A 26,606-nucleotide genomic window follows, 5' to 3' on the forward strand; every position below is an offset into this window, starting at 1 on the left:
GGGGCTCTTAACCTAAATCAGACCCAGGGTGAAAACTGGACTGAAAGTTGCTTATCACTGCAGAATATTTCCACTTTAGCTTACTTATTTCAAGGAAATTACGTCGAATCACAGTGGCCCAGGGGAGCTCTAGGCAGGGGATGCCAGACCAAAACCAGAGAAACCCCGAGACTTCCCCAGGTGATCAGTCCAGGACTGGGGTGGCAGGCTGCAACCAGAAAGGCATACGGTTACCTTTGCACTCCCATCCTGAGTTTCAGCTAAAGCAGCTCGGATGCAGCCCAGGATCAGCGCCTATTCTCTCTCCATGTATCTCCCTTTTTCCCCTCTATTTCTCTCTCAGTAAATCCCAGCGGGTACATTTCCGTGCCAGAATAAGTCTCTTTGTGAGGAGAGAAGGGAATGCACAGAGCCGTTCATGAGAATAGAACTGGAAAACGAAACCCCGGGCTGCGGGATCCTGCCCGCCTGCCTGCGCCGGGCGCGGGGCTGAGCGGCGGGGGCACCCGCGGCGGCGGCACCAGCGGCGGCCTGGCCGAGGGAAGGGGCTTCGTGCCGGGTGCTCTGGCCCCGCTGGCTGCCCTGCCCGCCGCCCGCTCCAACTTCCCTGCCTTTTTAAGGCAGGCTGCAGAAAAGGCAGCAGAACAGCCTTTATCATGCAAATAACAAGAGTAAATGGGCAAATTCCCCAGTGGGCACTTGAGTGAAATGCAGAGCTTCTGGCAGCGGGGAGGGGGGCTAGGGGAGGGGGTGCTTTATTTGCAGGTCTCTGTTCTAATTTAACTGCAATGGCAGCTAAAGGAGACACCAGGGACCTGCTCTCATCCTCGGCACTTCCCGCCGCCTGCCAGGGCCACAGGCAGGGAGCAGGAGAGGGGGAAGGATGGGAGGCGGCTCCCGGGGCCGAGGGCTGTTAACGCTCTTCTCCGCCCTCCCTAGGTGACCCTGGCAGAACGGCAGGGAGGAGCCGCCTTCCTTCCGCTCTCTCCCAAACCTGCGGGGAGATCCTGCTTACCCCTCGCCCCAGAGACACTCCCTTGCCCCCTGCCCCTCACGCTGAATGCTTCAGCCGCTCTCCCAGCTCTGCGGGGAGGGGTTCGCAGGACGTGCCGCCCAGCAGGGACGGATCGGGAGCCACCTCCTCATGGCAATACAAAACGTAAGCTAGCGAGCCAGCGCTTACTGCCGGCGTGACCCCCTTGCATCGCAGGCTGGGGTGAAGTGGCTAACCCAGCCAAGCAGCCAGGCCCAGCACAGTGTGACAGAGGGCAGTGGCCTGGCACCCCGGGACCGCACAGCTGGTAGCTAACCACTGACAGTCTTCAGCTTCACCAGAGTGAGAATGGGGTATCTTAACACTTCTCTGGGCTAGGACCAGAGACCGATGACCTCAGACCACTCTGTGCTGTGTTCCCTTCTGCAAAATGGTAATCATACCCCTTACACAGACACGCAGGGCCACACGAGCTAGGTGGATATGAAATGTGTACTGGTTATTCCAAAAATACCTTTGAGAGGGCACCAGTCCCCAGTGAATGGTGAAGGAGGGAGGCAACTAAAATGCAGAAAAAGAGAACCAAAGATAAGGGACAGCAGATGATGCAAATGGAAAGGAGCTGATGTGGTCAGAGGGAGAGAGGGCATCAGAGAAAATCCACCACAACTTTCTAAGCTTTTCCTGCAGCTTAGACTCCACCATGACTGGAGTCATCCCCAGCTGTTTTCAAAGGATCTCTGGGAGACATCCAGCCCATCAAATGCAAAGCCAAGAGCTTAAGAAGCACCCCCACTTTTCCAAAGGCTGGAATAGATGATGCCTTTTCCCATCCCAGTTTTCATCACAATCTGCTCTGTTCAAACCAAGGATCTCAAAACATTTTGCATCAGTTCTCAGTGTGAACCTTGCAGCTGTGTGCAATGTTGGGAAAATGCCTTTCTGTCCTTCAGAGAATGTAAGAAACTGAGAGAGGCAGAAGCTAAGGGACTGAGCTAAAACAATGTGACACATCGGTGGCAGAGCCAAAGTTAAAAGGCAGATTTCTCTGCGTGAAGCCACCCCTTGTGATCCAAGCTACAAAACTCTTAAGCTTCGGGACCTAAGCTTCTCCTTCCCCGCGCTATACCCAAACAGCCCAAACAGGGGAGCACCTGTGCTGCCCACAGCACCTCCCCGTTCCAGTGGCTTGCGGGAGCGGGTGAGAGTGCCCCGCTGGCTCCCTCCCAGCAGCCCCCGCCGAGACCGAGGGTCCCGCTCGCTGGCCTCGGGGAGCACGGGGGACAAGGCAGCAGCCACGACTCATTTGGCATTCTGAGAGGCTGGTGCGCAGCATCCCCATGCCGGCAGGGGGTAAATGAGAGCTCAGACATGAGTTATTGGAGCACTTACGTTCCCAGATTCTCCCAAACGTCGGGAAAAGGACAAACTGTTTAGTTGTAAAGAGCCTGGGGGGTGCGAATCATGGGAGAGGTGGGGGGGGTTGGGGGGAAGGAGGAGGGAGCTGTGTCAAACTAGTTTCATGAAGCAGAGACTTTGAAATTGAACACATAAGAGCTATAGATAAAAGGGAGGGTGGGTCGACCAACCCCCAAGGTTTACCCTGGAATCCCATAAACCTCCAATGTGGATTCTGGCAGGAGACTTGGGATGTACCTATCACCCCTCACCACCAGTTAGTGGGATCGTAAGGTCAGGAACAGTACAGTCCAGTCAACTGTTACCACGTGGTTGCCTGCTGGGCTGCATTATTTGGGAAGCAGCTTCAATTGCTCAGGAGAAGAAAAAAGGAAAGCTGCAAAGAAGTAATTTTTTGACAGAAAGGGACTGTTTGTAGGTACTAAATATTGGAGTCACCCCAAACTTTGGTGGAACTCAAATGCAATAAGCCTCGACCAAACAAGCAGTCTTTAACTAAACAGTACTTGTCACAAACTAACCAGTTTCTCAGTGGGGAGGTCCCAGCCACAGAATGCAGAAATATTGAGGAGGACCACAGCAAAATGAGGGCTCAGTGTCCGCAGAGACATGCACAGAACATTCTAGAGGAAACCTGGACCTATTTCAGTGTCTACAGTTGAATCTTCCAGTAATTACAGGTACACAACAGTGGTTTAGAGGGACCCAGGTTAGAGGGACCCAACTTTCCCATAAAAGAGCTATAAACTCCCCAGCAGCTAGCACTTGTCATGGCAATCATCACCATGCTGATCATGGTGCAGATCAGATCCACATCAACTGTTGGACTGATCAACACAGTCATGAACCATCCTGGCATTCCCCTGCTGAACACTGCAAAGAACACAAAAAAGCAGAGCCTGAAGGGGAAGAGGCGTTGGAGAAAGCTCGCCTGTAACAAATTTCTTTGTGATGTTCTGACTTTTGCTTAGTATCATTTCACTGAGAGTGTGTCTTGTAATGAAATTTCACTAGTACTTCTCATAATCACAGGAAATACATTTCCCCAGCCTCACTGGCCAGTTCTTTGAACTCACTGAGGATTTTGGTGTTATTTTTCCTGAACTATAAGTGATGAAGATGCTGATGTTGTGTTAGGACAAATGTCTTGTCTAAAAGTACCTTTTCAACTCCTTCTGACCTCCTAATTTCTTACCAGGTTTAGATATACCCTCGGCATGCCACTACCACATCACCATCACTCTACTGAGGACCATGTCTGTGCCTCTGAGGCAGCATCCTCTGGAAGCTGCCTTTTCTGTGCTCCCCTTGGCACATTCAGAGGTAGATGCCCACCACAGAGTTAGTCCCTGGAGGTACACTGGCTGTGCCTGGGGGACCTGCCCTGCTTACTCACTGCCAGGCAAACTCAGGGTCTTCAGCATTTTTCAGGATTACACCCTAGCTGGAAAACCATCTGAAGCAAAGGGCCAGCCTCCTCCCAGCTTTAGGAAAAGCTACATTGTAGAAAGCAATTTCACAGTCAGAATGTCCTGCCAGATGCTACCACAATTTTGGTGACAGTAAGTCATCTGCCATAGGATCTTGGTCATCACTTTCATGTTGCCCTTCTCAAGTTACCCCTTTCTCAGCAGTTCTGCACTGGTTACAGCACAGGAGAAGACAGTTTCATCTGGTACATTTCCTATGACTTTATTCCTGGGCCCTTTGAGGAATCCAGGCAAATAATCTGTTCTCTCGGTTTCACGCTTTTCTCCTCTGTGTTTGTAGATTAGATTTTAATACACATCCTAAAAATCTGCTACCATCTCCACCTTGCCTCATGGTGGCATTCCTTCTCTCCCTTCCGCTTAGCACCATTCACCCTATTTTTTATGTATTTTCTCTCCACAGTTTTTCTGTCAAATTCACCCTGCTAAGAAACTCTCTATTTCATCTCTTGGACGCTCACAAAAATAATACATCCTGATTCCTTCTGTCCCAGCCCTCTCTTCCCCATTTCACACACTTCCCAAATTCCATCCCCCAAGAACACTCCCCTGGCTGCACCTTCAAAACCTCCACTTTCCACATATGCACCCCACCCTGCTTGCTTATTCATTTTCCATCTGCATCTCTCTCCTCCCGGATTCTTCCCTAAGTCTCTGTGATAAAAGTGCCAGATTGGAGTTGCTGTGTAAAGAGGGTTCATTTGCCATTTGCCACCATATGGGCCCAAAAGCAAAATCGTCAGCTAAGCGATTAAATCAAGTATGTCGAACAAAATGTTATGAACTGACATTATGGGTATATAATTTTATGCCATTTGTTGCCATCTGTTTATCTAAACAGCCCCCGTTCCACACAAACACACAGAAGTCTCTGCCATGCTCACAAGGCTTTGGTGCAGGGGTCACAGTGCCTCCCTTTTCATCCTTTCCTCTTTCTCTTATTCTGTCCTTCTATTCTGTCTGCCTGTCTGCATCATCAAGGACTTGGTCTTGGAGTCTGGCCATAGACAGATCTTCCACTGCACTCCAGCACAGATCTAAAGGAAACCACCCCACAATAATCAAGGAAGTTGCCTTAGAGAACAAAGTGTGCTCTCTTGCCTTCAGAGTCTGCCCAAGTTCATTTCTATGCAAGAAAATTAAGAAAGTCTTGGAAGAGGGGGAAGTAGAGAAAGAGATGGGTGAACAAGTGTTGGTGAGCAGATGGGTGTTATCTGCTGGCCCTCAGCTGGGGCAGAGGGGGGGCAAGAGATGACCAGGCTCTGCCAGTTCTTTGCTCAGCCAAGCTTTCTCTCTGCTTCATTTTACTTTTTGTTGTGTCTCCAAGTGGATCACAGTGTATTTCAAGGTTAGGCAGACATGGTGGCTGTGACAGACTGCAGACTGGCCCACTGACCCCTCAGCCATCCTGCTCTTTGTAGGAATGTGAAGGCACTGGTTAAAGTTCCTACTTGCTTCTCTAGCAAACACTTGGTGAGCGTAGCAGAGGGTGAAACCATAAGAAGTTCCCCACCATCCCCAACTGAATTTATTCCTCAGTTTTAAGGCTGTTCTGAGAAAACTAGACAGATACCAAAGAGATTATATGTAGGCAAAGTTGACCTCTTTCTTTCAAAAGGTGAGAATCTACTGGTTCTACTGGTGCAGTCAGAACAGACAGAAGATCCATCAAATCCTTGGAAAGAGACTTGCCCAACTGGCACCACTTTTGGAATCTAAGTTTCCCTCAGCCACATCACTGGTCATGCAGATGATGCACTGGGCTTTCCTGAGATCCACTGAGAAGACAAGTCAGGAATTATGCCTAAGCCAACGTATGATGTCTGTTTCAAGGGCTTCCTCAAGAGTTCAAGAGGGTATTGGGAGCTGAGTAAGGAAGATATCTTCAACCATGTACCAGTGTGTCTGACTGATGAAACTTTAGTGCCACCTTTTTAATGAACTAATGGGGTGTCCTTATTTTCTTGATGTTCTTAGTCTTCAGGGGAAACAGCATGTCAGTAACTGTCCCTGTAGTTCCAAATGGGACAGGTGGGTGAGGACATTCAGCTTTCCTACTTCCTAAACAAAACCCAGTCCACAGCATAGCCTGTAGAGATCCAGCTCCAGTTCCTTCTTTGTGAACCCCTCTTCCTCTCTCACATAGTTTTAACCAGTTTGAGGGTTCTCTGGGGAAGAAGTGTTGAAGAGGAAAATACAGATCTCTCTTCACCCTCTAAGTCTCACATTCTCATTCACAGGGCTACTGAACTGAGCATATGTCTCTCAGCATGGTGTAAATGGGAAGGGATTATGCCTCCATTACTAATGAAAAAGAGTGGCCAGGCATTTTTCAAGCATTTGGAGCACAGGTTTTGCTCAGAAGCCAGCACTTGGCCTCAAAAGTTTATGTTTTTCCTAGGCCGTGGTTAGGTTTATCTACAACGTGATTTGGCTGTGAGGAATCCCTTTATCTTGGTTGCATTCACCACTGACAATGCTATATTTAACCTCCAGGCCATCTGACCACTATTTGCTGGAGCTACCCTGGCATATAGCAAGGGTCAGCTCTGCAGCCACACACTGGAACATGGAAAGCCACTGATGCTTTTTTTCACATGCCCAGGGAAAAACAAAAAACCTACTTTAAAATGCTCAAGATATTCCTACAGTTCTAGTGGATTGGATAAGGCCCTAAATTCACAAATGATTATACAGCAAGCCCATGCTAATAAACAGAAGCTTCTTCCTTTCCAAGGCCATTGCTGGTCTTGTCTTACCTCTCAACTGAGTAACAACAGATATACAGCACTACCGAGGAGGTTCTCAGCACTTGGCAGCATCAAGCCCTCTATGTGCAGCTGCTCTGCTGGAAGCACAGTGTAGTGCTACGTTCAGGCCAGCTCTAGGCTGAGCACAGGCAGCTGTCTGCCTAGCTGTTAATGCAGTGTTGCACTGCGTGTGCATGCCTCTATCTCCTTCCTGCTAGGAGAGACACAGTGCAACACCTCAGAGACCCCTGGAGAGCCTCAGTTAGTCTAGAGACAGCAATTCACCTGCTTAGAAGAGCAAGCTGGTGTTAAGTATAGCCCACCTGTCCTCTGGGTACTGTACAAGCTTCCCATCTGCTTCCAAGTGCATCTGAAGGTGGTAATTTTAATCTAATAAGGTTTGATTACTTTTTTCTAAGAGGCCACCTCTCTGCCAGCATATCCCCAACTACTGCCATTATCAGATGGGCCCCAGTACAAGAAGCAAGAGTTCTGCTAATTGTATTAGACAGGCACGATCAGGCTGCTGCTGCAAGAAGCTCTATCAGCCCTGCTCTCCTGCAAGTGACACGCAGCCTCCTTCTACTCAAAGACCACACTAACCAGGACAGTTGCTGGATTTCAGGCTCTGCTGCCTCTAGTAGCACAGAACCATTGTGCAGCTCTGGATCACACCTTGCAGCCAAGAAAGCAGCTACCAGCAACAGGCAGGGAGAGGAAAGCACCACCAGAACAACAAATTCCCCCAAGGTGGCATGGACACCATGATATTTAAGATGAATGCGTTACCAGCTTGAGAACAATTGAGACATTTCATAGAATCAAGAAGGCTGGAGAAGACCTTTAAGATCATCAAGTCCAACTGTTTCCCCAGGACTGCAAAGTCCACCACTAAACCATGTCACTGAGGGCCTCTAACAGTCTTCAGCAGGATATCTAGGCTTAAGCCAGTATGTTGTCAATACCACCACAAATAACTCCTTTCAAAAGCCAGAATAAGAGAGGGGTGGAAAAAGTGAAGGCAAGATCATATAGAAAAATCACAAACTGGAAGGCACACAGTTTTCAGCACTGGTCGTAGTCATGGAAAAGAGCACCCAATACTGGACCAAAAAAAGTATTTTATGTCCTGGATATCATCAAGCGAATGTATTCACTGAAAAGCCAGGAGGCCAAAACTGCCCAAGAGTCATTGAAGATGCATTACAAGGAGTCAGAATGAACACTGTAAGAAATACAAGTGGAAAACCCAAGCTGTCTCAGATTTTGTGACTGCTAAATCAAAAGCTAAAATAAACTGGGAATCATAATGTAAACAGAAGAATCATCAAAATGAGGAAACTCCTTGACTACTATGGGAAAAGGATGAAGAGTTTTTACTAATGTGCAGAGCTAAAAGGTAACTAACAATGTAAAAAGGAACATATTTTATTGTCTATAAGAAGAAAAATATTGGAGAAAGACTGCCAAATCTTTTTCTACAGTGGATACATCAGCAGGATTCAAAAAACAGTGCTCTCATTTGTGCAGACTGCACACTCCTTTAGAGAAGTGCTGTTTCTGCAGACTGCCATTTGGGTTGTTACTAGAACAACAAACTGTTGATGGTATGGATACAGATGGCATTTTAAGCTGGGGTAAACCAGCAGAAGAAAATGATCAAAGGCTCAAGGCGATTGCGAAGACAGCAAAAGCTGCTGGGTTGAATGGGCATGAAATATGTAAATCCCATTTAAGAGAGATAACATACCCTCCAGCAAAAGCAGAAAAGCATGCAGGTGGATCATGATAAAGTTGAAATCACCATCACTATCCATCCTTCAAGATACAAAGGGGTACCAACATACTTTGAAAGGGTAAACTGTACAAGGAATACATGGACAAACTAGCTGCATTAACCAGTGACCCTACAGCACCGCTCTGCACAACATCCACAGAATGTAGGATAAAAATCTCAAAAGCAGTGACAAACTGAAAGAGGTAAAGGAAATGATCCTGTAGGCATTAGGACAGCAAGCACAGAATTAGTCTGTCAGTGGACATTTCAGAGAGTAGTGACACTGTCATTTTACAGCTTAATATTGACTATTGAAAGGAGCAGTATATGCCCTTTTGGCACTAACGAAAACTAGATGGATGCACCAAGGAGACAGTGGGACATGGGGTACTTCTGCTTCTTCCACACACACCTCTTTTTTTTCCTTTTTTTAATGTAACTGTGAGCTCTCTGAAGTAACCAGTAATTCCATTTTGTCATTGCCCAGACAAGCCTTTAAAAATAGACACACTTTCAAATGAAAGCAGTGGAGAGTTCTCCTGGCCACTGACCCCATCTCCAGGGCATTCCACAGAAGTCCAGAGCTTAATTGTGTGCACATCAATCTCATTTTTAAATTAATAACTTTGTCTCAGACTGTGGACAAGGATTTCCAGAAGGAAAGGCTGCATTTTACTTGTGGTGATTAACACAAGAGTGTGGGAAAGCATGCTTCCAACCACTAGTACAGTTTAAGGCAGCGCACTTCTAGCACGAGAGGCGATTCTCTAGAAATGGTGACTCCCAAGATGCTATGCTTGGGTAAGGTCAGGATTACACTGGTCATTTGAGAGTTAAGAAATGTTAAAGGCATCCCTGAATTATACCACACACAGGTGAGCAGAATTTCAGGGGAGGGGAAAACCCCAAAATATGCTACAAGCAGAAAAGCTCCTGTGAATGACATGGAATAACATAACCTTATTGAAAAGTATTATTCATTTGAAGCCACACATTTCCACTTCCCCATCTTAGTTTTATGAGGATGTACTAAAGCTACAGACGCATATCTTAAGTAATTTTTCTAATCCTGGTGTACCTGGCATAGTAACATCTGACAGGTAGCTGGCACTCTCTGAGGAAAGATTACAAGAATTCAAGAACTATGCAGTAAAGCACCAGGCAAGTTACATGATGTATAATCCTCCGCCAGCCCAATCCAGTTCTATAATGCTGGAAAACAACATCAACCTAATCAAGCACCTCATGAAAAAGAGTGAAGAGCTGGACACCAGCCTGTGTTTAACTTTGCTTTGTATTGGATAGCGCTAGTAAACACTTTCATTTCTGCTTCTGACATTTTATGCAGAAGAAAGGCGTAAGAAAAGGAATGATGAAATTGATACAGGACCTCAAAATCACAGATGTGTGAAATACATATATAATTAATCTGAAAGCCAGTATGATTTCCAGGGAGATGGCTTTCATTAAATGAAAAAAATTTATAATTTCAAAGCAATTGCAATAATATTTTCAGTCAAAATGTGAACAACAGCTCCCACAAAAATGCTGATAGTATTGGCAACACATTGTGAAATGCATTGGGTTTGTTAAGCAAGCAGTAGAAAAATCAATAAATGGGAAGTTTGATTGACGCTATCAGATGTCTTCTTCAGACAAACAGCAGATCACAACAGATAGCAGCTCATACTCAGTGGGTTTTAGGATTCTACAATAGGCAGACAAATAAGGACCACAAATAAGGACAACTTCTCTTCATTATTATCTACTTCAGATCTTTGGAGAAAGCCCAGTTAACAGTAAAGAATTGATCACATACTGAAAGGAAATTTTCCCCAGACAGAGCACTTTAACTATAAGCTCTCTGGGACAAGGCTATATTTTATTTTGCTTCTATACATTACTGGTGCCAGGGAACCCATGACCAGGGCTCCACAAGTTACTCAGCCTTTCACAGCAGTGTGACAATGCTTTTGGAGACTCAATGAGCCCTCTCTTCTCCACACAGCATCAAAATTACTCCTGTTGATTTGTAGAATCCCAAATTCCTTTCTCCAAATTTTCCTCTTCTTCCTAACATAAGGTGACTTACAAACCTTTACTTTACTGGTCATAACCTATCAAAGTGCCACAAACAGGGAATGTTGGAATGGAAGGTTATAGGCTTTTTAGGAAAGACAGGCTGGGCAGATGGGGAGGGGGTGTAGGTATTTATGTCAGTGATAAGCTGGAGTGTATGGACCTCTGCCTGGGGACAGGTGATGAGCCAACCAAAAGCTTGTGGGTCAAGATTAAAGGGAGAACAGCAACAAGGGACATTACTGTGGGGGTCTGCTACAGGCCACCTGATCAGGACTGTGTGGATGAAGCCCTCTATAGACAGACAGGAGCAGCCACACACTGACAGGTCCTCATCCTCATGGGAGACTTCAACCACACCAGTATCTGTTGGAAGGTCAGCATGGCAGCGCACAAGCAACTCAGGAGGTTCCTAGAAAATGTTAATGGTAACTTCCTCACCCAAGTGATAGAGGAGCCGACAAGGAGAGGTGCCATGCTTGATCTCACGCTCACCAACAGGGAGGGGCTGGTGACTCTCCAACACAGCCATGGCTGCAGCGATCATGAGATGGTTGAGTTCAAGATCCTCAGGGCAGTGAGAAGGGCACGCAGCAAGCTAATTCACTGTCCTGGACCTCAAGAGAGCAGACTTTGGCCTCCTCCGGAACCTCCTCAGTAACGTTCCATGGGATAGAGCCGATGACACCAAGCTATGTAGCATGTTTGACACACTGGAGGGATGGGATCCTCAATATAAGAAGGACATGGAGCTGTTGGAGCAAGTCCAGAGAAGGGCCGTGAGGATGATCAGGGGACTGGAGCACCTCCCATATGAAGACAGGCTGAGAAAGTTGGGGCTGTTCAGCCTGGAGAAGAGAAGGCTGCGTGGAGACCTCATAGCAGCCTTGCAGTATCTGAAGGGGGCCTACAAGAATGCTGGGGAGGGACTCTTCATTAGGGACTGTAGTGATAGGACAAGGGGTGACGGGTTAAAACTTAAACAAGGGAAGTTTAGATTGAATATAAGGAAGAAATTCTTTACAGTGAGGGTGGTGAAGCACTGGAATGCCCAAGGAAGCTGTGAATGCTCCATCCCTGGAGGTGTTGAAGGCCAGGTTGGATAGTCTTGGGTGACACGGTCTAGGGTGAGGCATCCCTGCCCATGGCAGGGGGGTTGGAACTAGGTGACCTTAAGGTCCTGTCCAACCCTAACTATTCTATGATTCTGTGATTCTATGAAATGTCCCATACTTCCTAATACAGCCTATGTTTTACTTCATCTCACCTTTACCAGGAAATTCATGTGGAAACTTTAGGATTTACATTGGATCTGATATAGTGGACCAACCATCTGAATACATGGCACTTGCAGTGGAATGATATCCTGTGCTAGGCTCTTATAGCCATTTCAAAACTAAACAAATAGCTTGTAGCTCTCAAAGTCTTGCTTTCCTTCAAGCCTAGAAATAATTGTAGGGACTAAAACTCAGATCCTGATTTGTAATTTGGCATCAAACCAGAATGAAATGAGAGGAAGCAAGAAGCTAAGTATAGGAACCAGGGAACAAATCACCTGCCACACTTTGACAGACAAGCTGTGAGAGATCTTCATAAAACAAGTTTGAGTGGTGTCTACTATTCCCAAGCTGAATGGAGTCCAGAAAAAAATGACTGTCTTAGAAATTGGAAAGAACTGAGAGAAGGATCTGGATATTTTTTAAGCTATGGCCTCTCTTCTAAAATGATGCAGGAAACATACCACACCAAGACTTCAGAGCATTTCATTGCACTGCAGCATACCCTTTTAGTCTGCTTTCGCATAATGGACTATAGTTCTGTCACTCAAAGCACCCCTGATATCAGAAAGAACTGATTCTGCCCTATTTTTCCTTCTGAGGCACTGGCTGACATTAGGAAAATGAACCGTGCTGAACCATTAGCCTTGCCATCAGTGCTACAGGGGTAGTGCAAAGAGTCTGGACTGACATCTCATGGAAAGCAGGAGTCCTGGGTCCTCTGTTTACACAGCAGCAACTGAAAAATTCTTGCTGCATGCAGAGACAACAAAATAAGTGAAATTGAGTACCCAGATGGCACCCAGCAACTCACAGGATTAGACCCTAACACTGCAAGAGTAGACAGACCTAGAACGAGTGTTGCTTACGTACACAAACTGTAGAGATGCAGGTCGCAAGCAAGACATCTTGCAATGCCTTTCAAAGATGAAGCCTTGCTTGTCCGTCTCAGCAAAAGAAAGAATCCTACGCCCTTGCCTTCCTTCAGATAAGGATGCATCTCTGCTGTTGCTCTACAGATGCCAAATGAATGCCTCACAAGTGTATCGCTCTCTCTTTCCAGTAGGAACACAATTGTATCCTAACATGGTAGGAACTCTAAGTGGAAGTAGGAAGGATCTAGTGGGACAGATGGATGAGCAGAGATGTAATTCCAGAGGAAAGCTGCTGTCATGCCATTAAAGATGAGGTTAAAGGTAGCAGCAATGAAAGAGTGGGAGATATTTCACTGGGGGAAATGGAGTGGCACTGAGCTTTGAAATTGCACTGCGTGAGAATATTAATAAAAAAGTTAATGACGCAATGTGCTTTTTGCTCCACATTAATTACACTTTTACATTCCAGTTTTTAATGCATTTTGCACTAGACTTTATTTTACGTTCCAGGAAGGAGAAAATATAATTGCAGCTTTAATTTCTATAGCCAAACCCTGATAAGATCACAGCTGTGAAAATCTCATAAAAAGCTTTAAATTACGTTAAAAAAACAGTTCCTTTCCCTCCTCCCCCTTCTCTTCCTGCATGAGGTGCCATCAGCAGAGATGGTGAAAGTGTTGGTTCAAGGTAGCGTTGTTCCCTGGCATGGAGGCTTCTTCTGAAGTCAGCACCAGTTACAAGCCCTGGACCATCCAACACAAGAGGTACCACTGTTGGGGCTCATCTACCTCTTTGCGCCATCAGTGGGAACAAACCCCCTTAGGTGTGCAGGACCCCAGCTGTAACATACGTAGCATTGCTGCTGTAACATACATAGTTCTGGCTGTTACCACCTGTGCTGGGGTTGTACAGAACAGACGGCTGAAAAGATCACACTGCTACAGACTGAGAACTGAGGCTTGGTGAAATAACTGGTTTACAGGAGATAAATTAGATAGTCTGTGTGAATGTCAGGAATTCAGATTGCTTGAATCCTGTCAGAGATGCCTCCAGTCACTGCAGAAGTAAAGATTCTGTTGTGATGTTGAAAGTTATGATTGTTGAAAGTATGATGGAAGTATGAAGGTCATGAAAGTTATGAAAATGATGCAGCCTGACGCTCTCTTTCTTTGTGATAGCCAGGCTCTGGGTCTGGCCACAGAGTGTCTTTGTAGATACAGTGATCCCGCTACATTTAAAGACTGTGTCCAGTCCAAAGAAGTCACTGCATATATACCCCTGCCTTTGACTCTTCGCTCAAAAATCTCCATAGATCTTGGGATCCAACACAGGCATCGTGGAAATCACAGCATGACCACAAAGCTATGTCACAGCCAGTTGTTTCATTCAAGGCTGTGAAGAAAGGCCACCTCATCACAGTGCTACAGCCCTTAGTGCAGCTAAAGCAGCACAGCTGCACTGTGTGTGCATGGCACTGTTACTGTACAAAGATATGCAAGGGTGTATATGCTCAGAGCAGCCTGCTGGTATAGCCTATCTTCACCGCTCTACCAGGAAATTGCTTTCATTATTGAGATAAGACCTTGCTTGCACCTGGACAAAACCAAAGGGGAAGCAGACCCTTATCTATTCCTAATACCAGTTACCTACAACTTGAAAGTCAAGCAGCCCTTTCCATTCATTTACTCTTTGTTATTTGTGCTGTGGATCCTGCACCATCACTTTGATCCTCCACATCCTCATCCCAGGAACTCCAAGACAAGCCACTGACTTCATCATGTACAGAAAGGTATCTCTTCTAACACAATGTCAGTGTTCCTAAATTTGTGGAACCCCATCTCAAGACCCTTAACATAGCTACTGTATCATAAAAGTGAGAGATCAGATAATCCATCCTCCTGCCCTTGGGAAGGATCACTTATACAAGCATCTTCCTTGACAAGTATTCATTCCTACATGGACCCAATACTTCTCTTGGAAGCCCGCGACCTTGCTGAACGATTTCTTCTTGGACTCGGACCTCTTTCCCTCTAAACTGTCCAAAATGGATATCCCTGATTTTTCTTTCCTGAATTCAAACCCAGTCTTCCAATTAGACTAATCTCTATATTCCAGTCCACCTATGCCTGTTCTTGTGACTTTATTGGAGAGAAGAAATCTCACCTGTGAGAGCTTCTGCAGTAACAGGAGGTAGTCACAATACCTCATTCCAAAACCCCATGCAGATGGAACAACAAGAGCTAAGGAAAGGTTTGCTTCTTCATAAATGCTGAACCTCCTTTTGTGAAACCTCTTGAGCTCCTTCTCCAGGATCAGCTCCCAATTTACACCTCTGTAAACAAAAGCAGAATTCATCACTCACAGCTATATTATTTTCCTTGATTGTTCCCTACATGCAAAAAGCAGAAGAGGAATGTGGTTTCACAAGTGAAAGAGAGAGAGAAGAAAATAGGAAAGATTGAGAGAAAGGAAGAGAGAGAGAGGCTCTAAAACCTCATTTTCCTGGTAATTTACTCTTCTATTCAGTTGAGTCCTGCTGCTCGTAAGCCTATTCCTGTTACAATATTAGATATAAACAAGTAAACTGTGTAATGGATCACATTAAGCAGGCCCTGCATCTTGAGGCAGGATTTAATTTGCATGGCAGATTATCTTGTCTGCAGTAGGAGAGGCACCCTGGGGCACTGACTGCATTAATAGGATCTAGTCTCTTAAAATCCATTAAGTCAATTGAGTGGACCAGTCTATAATCTCATTTCAAATCCAGCGTGAAAATGCTTAAACACTAGCCCTATGACACTGACAGCAGAGAAGTGACTAAAGGGACATGGGAGACCGCACTGTGCCATATTGCCTGCCTGCTGGGAGGGAAGGGAGGGGAAAAGGGTAGGGCTCATTCTCTTTTAGCACACTCCATTCAGAAAGATGCTGACAGCAGGAGTGAGGTGAGGAGAGGAGGCAGGAGCTATGTAAGGGGAAAGACTGTGGAGTTTCTCCCAGGTAGTGACAGTGGGCTGTTGAACAATGTGAATTCGCTGATGAAGTTCTGGATACCTTATTGCTGTGACACAGTCAGAAATACTGGACTGTGAGAGGGGTATAATTACAGGGAAGTTCTACTATGAGTCCCTTGAGTATAGGGATATTCAAACTGTACAGAAGACAGGATGAGTCTGGGAAATGTGGCATTGCAATTAAAATACAGGACTAGAGCATGAGAACATCAAAGCTGTGGAAACCTAGTCTTCTGGTCTTTGCTCTGGACTGGCACCAGCGGGACACATTTGCACAAGGTTATTCTTGGCCTAACTGATCTGAGTAAACTTTTCCCATTTGCTCCATAGGAGACAATTAGATAAAGGCTTAATTTATCTTAAAAAGCCTGGTCACAAGCTGGTAAAAACTGGTTTGGGTTTGGATATAGGTAAAATATTTAGCGTAAGGGGTCTCGAGGCTGAGGTCTGGGCACCTTGACATTACACTAACCCTGTAACTGCAAATAGCAGTAATAGTAGTAGAGGACAGACCAAGCCAGATATATTGAAAACAGACAGATAGAAACTCAAAAGGAGTAAAAAAGACGTAACAGCATAACCTAAAAACTGAAATAGCAAGAAACCTCCAGGACCAGATGACATTTATGCAAACACTCTAAAGAAATCACAGTATAAAGAAGTTACTAACAAAGATGTTCGATTCATCGTTAAAAACAGCCACTCTCCCACGAGGTTGGAGGGGAGCCAACACTGTGCTTCTTTTAAAAGAGGTGCTGAGGGCAATCATGGGAATTACAGACCTCACTGAGCCTTACACCAGTACCAGGAAAAATAGCCAAGAAAATCATTAAAGACAAGAGTTATAAAGCACTGGGCTCAGTGAGTATAATGCGGTAAAGCAGCAGCTCAGTTTCTCCAAGCTGACTTTCTGACCTACTAGTGTTCCTTGGAAATGTCAGCAGCTCTGAAGCAGCAGTGATAAGAAGGAGTCACCTAGCTATTGAGGATTTAACAAAAAACACATTCCAAAATTCAAGGGCTCTACGCCAGCTAACATGCATAAGCCCCAAGGTGGGATTTTAGATCACGCCACTGATTTGAAAGGAAGAAGAATGAAAGTGGCACTAAGTTCTTTTAAGAATCCCATTCCTCATAAACTTTGGCAGTGTCTCTAGGATGAATCAAATTTAGGCACTCAAACCCAAAAGGCAGGCCCCTCCCAAACAAGCTACAGATTGCGTGGCTTTGCTCTGATATAACTACAGTGTCTTGAAAGTAGTTGATTTACATGCTTCCACTTCCTACTCCTTCCCAGCTGGAGATCTCCCAGCCTGCCCTGCCTGGCAGCACTCATGCTGTTACAGGTGTCAGCACTAGTCCCTCCTCTGCCAACACACAGCTTCTCCTTCCTAGCCCTTTAAATGCTGCCAGACCTGCTGCCCAAGGCTATCATGTCATGGAGCCTGAGGGACTGATATTAATCCAGTGGTGACTACCAGCCATAATAAGCCTAATACATTCCCCATTTTCAGAAATCTGTCAACTCTGATTGATAGGTGCTATATATCAGAGAGATCGCTATATACCCATCCTGTTCCTATTCCCTTCCTTAAACATTCACTTTGTAGAGAGACAAGATTGCATGGAAGATGGATCATTGGTTTGGTCCAGTGCACCAGATTTTACATTATGAGCACTGGACTCTTGCATACCAGTTTTCCCAAATTTGCAGAGGCACAAGCTCTCTTTTCCTTCAGAGCTGCTTACTCTGAGTGCCACCCTCCCCAGATGGACACAAAAAGTCATACAGCAGTTTCTGCTCAAACTCAACGTGTTCCCAGAAGTCCTCACCCAAGCAGCTGAACATAACCTCCAGGATTACGAGGGATAATGGCAATCACACTCCTTTGAACTCTAAAATTGCACTAGGCGTTGCCACAGGACCACTGATGGGGTAGATATCTGCAGACAAATATCCCTTCTAGAGATAAGTTGAAATAAGAAGGGGAAGCACTTTTGCCCGGGTTGACCAACTGCTACATGCTCTGGAGAGATGTAGAAGGAAATTTTCAGCTTGTGGGGGTTTATTGCTGGTTTTGGGCCATTTCTGCTGCCCCTAAAAGAGGCTTGTGGCTTAAAGACACAGCCAAGGCTGTCACCTTTTCTTAAACATACACCATGACACTCGCAAACTGCAACTTGTGGAGCAAACCACATCATCCTGCCCCCTCCAAATCACCTATGTGATGTCATGAATTATCACAGATCAACACTATTCTTTTTCTTTGAAGGAAAGAGAGAACCATCAGCTGTTTGCAAACCACAGTATCATCTACCCCTCCCACACAAACCACAGATCAAAGGCTTCCCCTTTCCAAACCACAGAGAAGTCCCGGGGGCTCCAAGAACCAGATGTCTAGCAATTTACTTGCTGCAAGACACTCACATGCAGGACTGTGCAGTCTCTGCAATATGTGGCAAAAGGGAAAACATTCCCCCTTAGGTATCCCAGCTACACATACAAGATATACAGAACCACCCAGTCACTCATACTGGCCTGTAGGGAAGACAAAAGAGAGCAGATGAGAAGTGTTCCACAGAGCTAGTGATACAAGGTCCAAGTGGAGCACTGGTTTATAAATACAGTACAAACAGCAGAGCAAGGATGAGAAGTTTGCTTCTGTACCTTGAAAAGCAAGACTCAAATTATAGCAGGATACACCAGGAATCATTCTAACACCACCCCTTCTGCTCTTCAGCTTCCACTTTACAATGAAGCAGCTCACCTCTCCTGCAAGCATACAGGAAAAATGGAATGTGTATGCTTCTTAAAGCCATTGCTATCTCCTGACAAGATACTGAAACAACGGTTCCAAAAAGCACAAACTGCCCTATTCATCTCCCTGAGTGGCTCACTTGCCTCCTGATGACAATCTGCTAAATATCTTCACTTACTTAGTTCGCTGTTCCTTGAAGCAAGTAAGAATGCAATGAGAAGATTGTGCTAGGGCTACCTTTATATAAGCTACTCAAAGAGACCGAAAATGGAGATGGCAGGTTTGGGAGATACCTCAACTTATCTTTCGTTCATCACAAATGACTCAGATTCAACAGGCCCAAAAAGATACCAAACACAAGGAAACAAGGCTCTTCACAGTCCTCTCCAAAGCCCACTTATGATTGATGCTGTGGGCTTCTGATGTGCTTTAGAGAAAGGTCTATTTGCATTTGTTCCTGAGAAAGGTCATGAATTGCACTTAAGTGAGGATATAAGGGGAAAATACACAGTTTTAGGAGGCTAACATAACAAATAGTGAGATCTCTGGCTTGGAGATCTGAGGAACAGAGAACAAAGCAAAGCCAGTCTCTCTGCTCAATTTAAGTATGTATAGCTAAACACAAGGAAATAAAATAAAGGATAAACACAAACATTTTAAAAATCTTCAAAAAGAAGTCAAATATTATGTCAGTGCTACAACCTTATCCAGCACTGGCAAGTATGGTGTGAGTGTGCAGTGAAGAGTGTGAGAATAGACAGTAGAATTTGGCATTCGTGATGGGAGCTGTATGTACCATGAAAAGAAAGATAGGTGTCCCTGAGCCTCAGCAAGTCAGAGATGAAAGAGGAACTTCCATCCAATAACGAATTCATTAATTTTCCTTATCAAATGTGCTGAGCCAAGACACATATCCCCCAACTGGGAAAAACTAGGAGCTGCCATCTCCTGGAGTATCACTGTACACCGGGTGAGCTGCAGGCAATCATTAAAGCCTGACAAGGGTGTATGTGCAAAAGGACGAAGGACTGAGTGATCAGAAATCCAATCCTCTCTTTGGCAGTCCACTGCACTGCAGAAAAACGGATGTGAAAGTTTAAGAGTATGGGCCAGACTCGTCTGTAGGTAGGTCCACAGAATTTAACTGACTTACCAGAAATGGCTTTGGTCCAACATGCCTGTGACAGTCCAAAGTGGGCATGGCTTACACAAGCTTTGGCTCAAACCCTGAATGGAGATCATCTGGAGTGCTTTTAACTAAAATTAAACATGAAGATTATCAACTTCAGTGAGTGCAGAAAATAAAGAGTCCCAGCCAGAAGGAGAAAGGAAAAGTGTTAGGAAAGGTCACTTACAACCCATCCTTCATGTTCTGGATGGTGGCATTTGTTTCCCTGTTACCACAACATCGGTTCTTCCAAACTATACGCTACATCATCAGTAACAGACTTGCTTGTTCCCATGTACATATTCCTTTGCTTCCTATCACACAGCGTACAGCTTCTGTATCTTCCAACGTATCAAAAACTAACGTTATATAGTGGATAGTTTATTTCAAAGAGAGAATTATGCTAGAACCTCTCTGCATGTGCAAGATGGCCTAGAAAGGTAACACAAAAGCAACATACAGTTTGGGTTTATTTGCTTTGTAACACTGAAAATTTAGTATGTACTAATACATTTATGTACTCCCAAACTCAAACAGTGGAGTCTAAAAAGTATCCTGCTCTAGACTTGGATGTGCCCATCTGAGAGCACAAGCCCTTCTAGGCCCGTAGCTAGGAAGAATCCACAGCCCATGAGTACCAAAAGATAAGGCACCAGCCTATAATTTGAGGAAGATGAAATCATATGTGGGTAAGCAGCTGATACAGGAACCCCACACATTCCTTCTGCTAGGTGTTGTGTTGACCTTTCTATTCTATGGTGTCTGCAACATGCTCATGTAAACCTTGAGCCTTCCTTCTTCCCTAACCATAGACCTATAGACACTGTTGGTCCCACATTCCCAGGGAAAAGCATTTTCAACATGTGACAAGGCATCAGTTGGAGGTGGCTAAGCTGTTTGTCTTCTCAGTGCTGCAGTAATTTCCCAGCTGATTTCTGAACTCCAGAAGGAAGGACAAGGACGGAGGGGAGGAGGGGAAGCAGGGGAAACAACGATTTCATCATTCAACAAGAGTTTGTGAGAAAGAAGGTTATATTGGGGGACCACCAAACGCGACGTCTTTCATTGCCCCACCTCCCACAATGCAAAGGTGCAGTATTACCTCTTCTCCCACCCCCCCACCTCACCTACCCCCAAACAAAGTATTCCCGAGCTCACCGTATAATGCAGTTTTTCATGGCATGCCTGCTTATCAGGCCTCTGAAACTATGTGAGACATGCATGCAGACAATGGGCCTGTCTCTCAGCCACGGAGGGCTCTGAAGGGATCCCTTTCAGCGCTCACAGATTGCTCTGTGTTCCCTTAATTGACAGAGCCCGCCAAGTCTGACAGCAGTGGCGTGCAGCTGGTGCGGGCAGCTCTGTCTCAGGTAGGCCACCTTTCAGCAGGGAAATTGCTTTTGATTGGCTTTATTGGAAGCAGCTTCTCCTGTTCAGCTGGCAAAAGTCTGGTATTTTAATGGCTGACAGTTTAGGACCAAACTCTCTTTCCCAGAAGGTTACCTCTTTTCCCCATTTCCAAAGTCTCTTAGAGCTAAATAAGCTATCTTGAAAAGGACTGGACCATAAAGAATAACTTTATTTGGTCAGAACTGGTAAGGATCTGAGATTTTCTGAAGCCCATTTTCTTTTACATCTCAAATCTCCAGAATTTGGCTAGAGCCTGCAAAAACTAAGATCACAAAGCAAGAACAGAAGAGCTGAGAAGTGCTAACAGGAAGTTCTTTAGTGCACCTTTAGAGCTTCAGTCTGGACTGCTCCTTTCAAGAAGGCCAGCATGAATTGGTCTCTGTCTTCTCCTAGAAGTCATTGGAGACTGGACATGAAATTCCACTCAGACTACTTTCAGCCTCAGATATGTCAGTAGTAGCCTGAATCTGACTATCCTGTCTTTTCCTCCTCCACTTTCTGGTATGCTAGATGAGACTGTACAGACTAAGACATCACATGCCTCAAGGGCTACCAATGCAGCCACTACTTCTTTCTGCATTCAAGATATCCTGGTTGGAGAACTGAATAAGGTTCAGAGGAAAGGGTGAGGATAATTTCCAATGCCTTCCACAGCCTTTCCACAGCCTTTCCATTTCCAAAGTTTTGTTGGCCTTAAGATTTATATATATATATATATAATTTTTTTTACATCTGCACTTGGCTTTTCATTGCATTTTATTACAGTCCTTCTGCCAGGCTTTGCTTAACAACATACAGAACCTGGTGCAATTTTTAGGGGTCATTAGTAAAAACCACTTTGAGAACGTACTCAGAAACCTGGGAAAATTAAACTGAACTACTTTGGCACTCAATGAGCTATGCTTCTCCACAAATGATGACTCAGCTGACCCAACCAACCAGCTCTTCAATGGAGAAAAGAAAGAAATGGAAAGAAAAAGTGAGTTCAAATAATTACTGCTGCACCTTTATCAAAGAACAGCAAGAAAAATTTGAAGCCCTCCTCTCTGATTTCCTGGTGCAGAAATAGCTGGGGCAGGGAGCTGGTTCCTACTACCTGCAGTAGCACACAAATCTAGCATGCCTACACCAAGTCTCAGGACTCTGTCCTCTGCTCTCCCAGGCAGTAAGGTGGCAAAAGGTTGCAGCTGACCTATAGGACATGTTGCCACACAGCTGCCCCAGAACACTTCTGCCACTCATTCCTCCTTCCCTAGCCAGTCTTGCTAGCCACTGTCCCCATCAGGCACTTCCACCTGGCCACTGATCTTCTCATCAGTTGCTCTTACTTGTTGCTTTTGCATTTGCATGATAACTGTGTTTTAACAGGCATACTATAACATTCACTCCACAAATTATCTGTATTGTTTGATAAAGACTTCTAAAAAAGCTTCTTTTCTTAAATACAAAACTTCCGCATTCTGGGGATGCAAAGTAGAGTATCCACTCCCATAGGGTACCATTAGGCAATTGCTTTGTCCAGCTTCATACAGTGTTGCAACTACATAATTTCCCCTCAGTTACGACAGAATCTGTTTAAACAGGAACAATGCAAATACAAAGTAATGTGAAAGCAGGTTAAAGCTGTGCCAGACCTTCACACAGATCTTTTCCTTTCTCTCTCTACCTCATACCAGCAGGATGTCCCTGATCTTCAAGGGCTCCATTCTTCCATCTTCTTCTAGGAAACACCTTCTCTTGAGATATCAAGCTACAAGAAATAGGATCCCCGAGGTCCTGTCTGTTCATGAGATGGAGGTACTTCAGAAGAAGGCATAGGTGCTGCTGCAGTAGCTTCCATGCTCAAGAGTCATTTCCCAGTTTAGCCAGCTGTGCCACCTCTGCTGAAGCCTCTACCAGTAGTCAGCACAGACGATGACAGAGGGGACTGGCATCTACCATCACATGCAATGACTGCTTGTTCATTGGCCTTGCCCTGTCCAGGTCTCGGCCTAGACACCAAAGCAAAAGGGAAGCTTGTTGTGTGGTCAAAGCACTGGACTGGAATTTGGGGAATCCTCATTCCCTTTGAACAGTGACATAAGATGCTCTAAATTCTTCCCCCCTCCCCCCTCCCCCCCCCCCCCCCAAAAAATAATTAATTCCAGACATTTTCCTGTTTTCAGACCACAGTTTTTACAGAAATTAAGGTTTCTGGTGCTGCTTCTCAACCATGTAGTGTATTTGAAAACAGTGGTGTTTAATTAACGCTTCATGTATTATTGATATAGAGAGAACAGGAATTTCTAGCAGAACGTCCACATATTAAACTAACAGAAATATCACAGTGTTATGCAAAACTTCATCACAAGTTGCTCCTATCATCACCTACCACTATAGCATCTGGGCACTTTCTTGTGACACCAGTGAAATCCTTCTCTCTCTTCTGCATACATCTCTGTATAATGTATTGGTTCTTATTGCTTGCTGACTTGTTTTATGCTGGTCTGTACTTTCCTTTGCTTAATGTTATCTGGAATGGCTGCTTGAACAGAAGGAGATGTGAAGTGACAAGTAGGTTTTTTTTCCACAGAAGACAGTCCTGTAGAATTTTTTCTAAGGATGAGGAGAAACTGGTTTCATCTGCTCCCCGAAGTATGATCTCCCTTCCAAGGAAAGGTCTGCTGCATCTCACCTGTAGCATGTTCTCTTCCTATAAGCTACAATACACTACATGCCAGATGAAATTCTTACCTTTAACGTAGGTAAGGCTTATACCTTACTATGGCCGAGATCTTCTTGGCTAAAGACAGTGTCAATTAGATTGTGTACATGTACGCCGACAGGGTAGGCTACAGGTTTTACACCACAGAAGCACAGGGCAAAATGGTACAGGTGCCACATGGGATGTACCTAACCTCCAGGGTTTTGTATGCACTACATAACACAGAAGGAAGTAGAGTTTTTGCTGTGTATAAACTGTTGAGTCTGATGTTCATTTTTTGAAGCAGACAAGAATTCAGACTTTTGCTAGGTGGGCTGACATGCTATGTGCTAGGATAGACAACACAAGCACACCTGCACTGTCACAGACAACCTTATCCTGATACTTATCATCACCCCTTTGGCAACCACAGGCTTCTATTTTGATTTATAACCCAGTGATCTTTCCTGGGCTTATACTCTCTTTCAATACCTGACAGTATATGCTGTCAGGCCCAGCAAGAGCCCTTTCTCTAGAGCCACTGGGACAAATTCAAGAAAGAGTGGCCAGAAAAGCCCTGAGGAAGACACAACAGCGGCATAAATTCCCATTGAAGGGGGATTGATCTGCAAAGCCTTTTTTCCCTTGTGAAAGCACTTCACTGGGAAAGTCTCCAAGCCAAAGAGGAGAGGCCCAAAGGGAGGGACGGGTAAGAGGCCCTGAGGGCAGCCAGGGGAAATGTTTCGACTGTGGTAGGTGACATCTGGGTAAATAGGAAACGCTGTCATCAGCTGCTGCTACCTAAGCTAGGGAGGTGACCAGCCACTAAGGGTCTGAAAGGTCTTCAAGGTACTGTGCTGGGAAGTCCAGCATTTTCATCATGACCACTCCAGTGGGAGTGTGATCACAGCCATTTCAAGTAACTGTGCTCATAGCCTGATGTAAGGCTTTGCTAAGCTCCTAGTGCCAGCTGGCCCAGGCAAGGGCAGGAGGTCCAAGGCACATGGCTTATGAGGCAGAAGCTCTGGGATCTCCAGTCCTTTGTCAGAGAAGGCAAAAGGCTGTGAAGGATGGCAACATAGAGGGTAGCAGGGAAGAGAGATGTTCCAGAGCGGCATGTAATGCTTGCCATGGGGCCAAGCACATACCCAGGGCTCTCAAGCAACCTTTACAGGGTAATGTCAGTCATTTGCACTGGTGGGGGAGGCGAGGAAGAGACTAGGATTGTAGCTCAGCTGCAGGAAAGCCACACAAAGTTGGTCTGTTCGGCTGCCTTTGTGGCACTGTTGTATTTATTGAAGGCAGCAGCAGTTTGTTCTGTCCTTTCAGTTACTGTACGGGACCCGATCGGGGTGCAGATGGGACTACAAAGCAGCCCTTGTTGTCAGTAATGTGACTCACATGTCAGGCTCTTATTTGCTGTCAGTGGCTTTATTAAAGTCTACAGTTTCAGACCCTAGACCCTTGCCTATTGTATCCGCTGGCCCCAGAGATTCTCTTAGGGAGCACTCACAATTACCAACTCTCTCACAAGAGCACACAACAAACACACTGAGCTGGCATAGCAACTGTGCACTCAGGGGTGATGCCCAGGCTAAAGCCAAGCTGGGGCGCTTTTCATCTTTAAAACTAATACATGTACAGAAATGGACAGGACAGAGCGGAGGCTGTGTCTGGAACCAGATCCTTCCCTCTAAGACCACCTGGTAACATACACATTTGTTCAAATTTATTTATTTATATGTTCTGCACTTGCAGATATGCTAATACTCACACTTATGCTCACATATGCATTTATGGCTATGTTCTGCCCCATGGCAACACACATATTCACATATATGCTTGCTTACATGCTTGTGCATGCATGCTTGCGCACCGACACAGATATGCAGGTAGGCATAACATGTGCACATTGCACACCACACACAGTTGTGTTGACAAGCTCCTGCACGAGTACTCATAATCCTCTGTGTCACACAGGCACACACGTCACACACTCTACCACTGTATTCTCCCACTCAGCTATACACAGCTTGAAGGCTGCAGTCTCACATTGATGTACATATTTTCACAGTCTCAGCAGGCACTAGCATGCTGGCGTCATCACTGATACAACCAGAAGAGAATTCCCACAAATGCAGTCACATCCCTTCACTTACAATTGCTTCAAGAACAGAATTTCCACTTCAGATACCCAGCTGAAGTACTGTTTCCCAGGCAAATCTTACCATAAAAGGCTCTGGGTCTGACTTCTATGTAAATGAAGAGCAATTTCTCTGACCTTACTAGATGCTAGGGTTGCCAAGAGCAGAATCCCCACTTCCTTCTGACATGATATTACCTTTCAGTGCCAAAGGATTCTCTAAACTAGAAAGAAGAGACATGCCACCAGCCCTGCTGCAGTGCACAAAGTCTGTCGCTGAATCAGACATAGAATCCTAGAATAGTTAGGGTTGGAAAGGACCTTAAGATCAACCAGTTCCAACCCCCCTGCCATGGGCAGGGACACCTCACACTAAACCATGTCACCCAAGGCTCTGTCCAACCTGGCCTTAAACACCACCAGGGATGGAGAATTCACAACTTCCCTGGGCAACCCATTCCAGTGCCTCACCACCCTTACAGTAAAGAACTTCTTCCTTATATCCAATCTAAACTTGCCCTGTTTAAGTTTTAACCTGTTACCCCTTGTCCTATCACTACAGTTATAGAATCATAGAATAGTTAGGGTTGGAAAGGACCTTAAGATCAACCAGTTCCAACCCCCCTGCCATGGGCAGGGACACCTCACACTAAACCATCTCATCCAAGGCTTTGTCCAACCTGGTCTTGAACACTGCCAGGGATGGAGCATTCACAACCTCCCTGGGAAACCCATTCCAGTGTCTCACCACCCCCACAGGAAAGAATT

General features: G+C 45.3%; 1 long non-coding RNA gene across 1 annotated transcript in view; it reads right to left on the reverse strand.

Annotated features, from left to right (window-relative positions):
* LOC133272299 (uncharacterized) overlaps nucleotides 1–20,917 on the reverse strand; it is a 144,830-nt gene extending 123,913 nt beyond the window's left edge. Inside the window, exon 1 of the long non-coding RNA XR_009744386.1 lies at nucleotides 20,761–20,917. This is a non-coding gene — a long non-coding RNA (uncharacterized LOC133272299). The remainder of the gene's footprint in view (nucleotides 1–20,760) is intronic.
* Between the last annotated feature and the right edge of the window lie 5,689 nt (nucleotides 20,918–26,606).

Source organism: Pezoporus flaviventris, unplaced genomic scaffold (genome assembly GCF_033815535.1).
Source record: "Pezoporus flaviventris isolate CSIRO_AGI_PZ_B2104156 unplaced genomic scaffold, CSIRO_AGI_Pfla_v1 ptg000029l, whole genome shotgun sequence".
Taxonomy (NCBI): domain Eukaryota; kingdom Metazoa; phylum Chordata; class Aves; order Psittaciformes; family Psittacidae; genus Pezoporus; species Pezoporus flaviventris.